This window comes from Leopardus geoffroyi, chromosome A2, assembly GCF_018350155.1.
Source record: "Leopardus geoffroyi isolate Oge1 chromosome A2, O.geoffroyi_Oge1_pat1.0, whole genome shotgun sequence".
Lineage (NCBI taxonomy): Eukaryota > Metazoa > Chordata > Mammalia > Carnivora > Felidae > Leopardus > Leopardus geoffroyi.
In genome coordinates, this window is record NC_059331.1 from 41,917,766 (window position 1) to 41,920,324 (window position 2,559).

The 2,559-nt window shown below is 36.5% G+C and overlaps 1 non-coding gene across 1 annotated transcript; it reads right to left on the bottom strand.

Annotated features, from left to right (window-relative positions):
• Window positions 1–2,119: 2,119 nt before the first annotated feature.
• Window positions 2,120–2,226, bottom strand: LOC123607760. Its single transcript, XR_006716905.1, has one exon. It is a non-coding gene; the product is annotated as a U6 spliceosomal RNA (small nuclear RNA).
• Window positions 2,227–2,559: the final 333 nt, after the last annotated feature.

Below are 2,559 nucleotides of genomic sequence, written 5' to 3' on the forward strand. Positions count from 1 at the left end.
TCTCGTTCCTTTGTCTTTTGCATCAATCATGTTTTTGAAAAGTACAGGCTGAGTATTTTTCTGAAAATCCCACAGTTTGTTGTTTCCTCAGGATTTGATTCAGGCCATGCATTGTTGGCAGAAATGCCACAGATGTGTCCTCAGCACATCCTGCCAGTAGGCAGACGTTTTCAAGTTGGGCCAGTTACTGGTGATATTTATTAACTTTGACGTCACTTGGCTAAGGTGGCAACTACCATTTTTCTTTACTATAAAGTTATTAATTCACTGTTTATAATTAATAAGTGTTTCATAAAGAGATACTATTAGAGTCTTGCCTGCTAGTTTTTTTTTTTTTTTTTCAACGTTTATTTATTTTCGGGACAGAGAGAGACAGAGCATGAACGGGCGAGAGTCAGAGAGAGAGGGAAGCACAGAATCGGAAACAGGCTCCAGGCTCTGAGCCATCAGCCCAGAGCCCGACGCGGGGCTCGAACTCACGGACCGCGAGATCGTGACCTGGCTGAAGTCGGACGCTTAACCGACTGCACCACCCAGGCGCCCCATTGCCTGCTAGTTTTAACCTCTATTTGTGGTCCTTGCCTGAAAACGCTTACTATAGTGGTTGCCAAATAGTGATTTTCTAATTTATTTTGTGTCTCTTTATTAGTGGAATTCTGTCCTAAGGAAGAGTTTTTCTTTCTTATCTATTCATTTAGTTTTCTCACGAGATACTGCTTATAATTAATAAGTATTTCATAAAGAGATACTTTCTCACATTTATTTTTATTAGTATGGACTGATGGATTCCTATTTTGTTATGTGGGTTGTAACTCATCACTATAATTTATTTACCTCTACCATCTCACACTAGGCCAGTGGTAGTCTTTTCAAGCTGACTCAAGTGTCGTTTTGATATGTCCCCATGAATCTTTGAATGCTTTCTTGCAGTCTGGCACTCTACGTTTGTCTTTTACTTTTCATGTCCCAGCCCCAGAATCAGCCATTTTTTTTCAAGGAGCCCTGGTTCCCTTTATTGGAGATAATATTTTGAAATCAAGATCTCAGTGCTAGGTGTGTGTGTTTTTTGTTTTTGTTTTTGTTTTTGCTTTTTTTTTTTTTTTTTCTACTGGAGTTTCACTGTTTTCGGGTCTTTTCAGCAAATGGACCTAGCAGGTAGAGAGGAGACTTGAAATCTTCAGCTAGAATTCTGGATTTGACTACTTTTATTTTTCAATCAGTTTTTGCTTCATGTAATTTGAAACTCTGTTGATGCAGCAGTTGGGATGGCTGTGTTTTCTTGGTAACCTGCCCCATTTATTGTTATAAAATGTCCTTCTTTGTCTCTGGTAATGTTTTTGTTCTGAAGTCAACTTTGTTTAATATTAAATAGAGTCACTCCAATGTTCATTTTGTTTTCTGTGTTGAAAACAGTATTAGATGTAATTCAGACATCATAGAAAGGTAATTTCCCGTCTCAAAGCCCTTAACTTACACATCTTTGGAAAGCCCCTTTTGCCAGGTAAGGAAACATACTCACAGGTTCCAGGGATTAGGACATGGTCATATTTGGAGGACTTTATTCTGCCTACCCCATTTGGATATGCCACATTGATTTATCCATTTATCTATTGGTGGACTTTTGGGCTGTTTCCACTTTTTGGTCTTCATGAATAATATACTTGTGCATTTCATGTACAAATGTTTCCATTTCTGTTTGGCATATACTTAGGAACCAAATGGCTGGGTCATGTGGTGACTCTGTATTTAACTTTACGAGAAATTGCTACACTGTTTTCCAAAGTAGCTGCCTCATTTTCCATTCCAACAATCTATGAAGGTTCCAGTTTCTCCACATCCTTACCAACAAGTATTATTTCCAGTCTTATTTATTATAGCCATCCTCACATTTTCCTTTCTAATTAGTGTTTGGATGGTAAATTTATTTCCATTCTTTGACCTTTAACCTGTGTATTTATATTAAAGCAGATTTCTTGTGAAGAGCATAAAATGCATCCTACATCATGTTATGTGTATATATATATATATATATATATATATGCATTATATATATACATATATATATGTCAAAGCCCTTTTCATATTAATTTCTATAACACTTTTTTAGAGCCAAGTTTTTTAAAATAGTGAACGGTTCACAAATTTGCCTATCGTCCCTGCTCAGGGACCATAGTAATCTTCTCTCTATCATTCCAGTTTTAGTGTGTGTGCTGCTAAAGTGAGCATTCTTATAATAATGTTCTTCCTTGATTATAACCTTACTAAATTATAGGCCTTTTGAGGGCAGAGATAATGTCTAATCTACTTATAATTGTCTTTCCTAGCCTCATGCCTGAAGTATTTGTTGAATGAATATGTGAAACTTAATAGGTTTTCACTGTACACATTTTATTCAAAAGGCTTATCCCATAGTTGTCAATACGCTTTCAATTATTTCCTGTTGGAGGGACACCGGAGTGTATCAGTTATCCACTTGAAAGGGATCTGGATTGAACCTACTTATTTCCCACAAGGTGTTTATTAACCTTTTTATTCCATCGGTTTACAAATGTTTAGTAA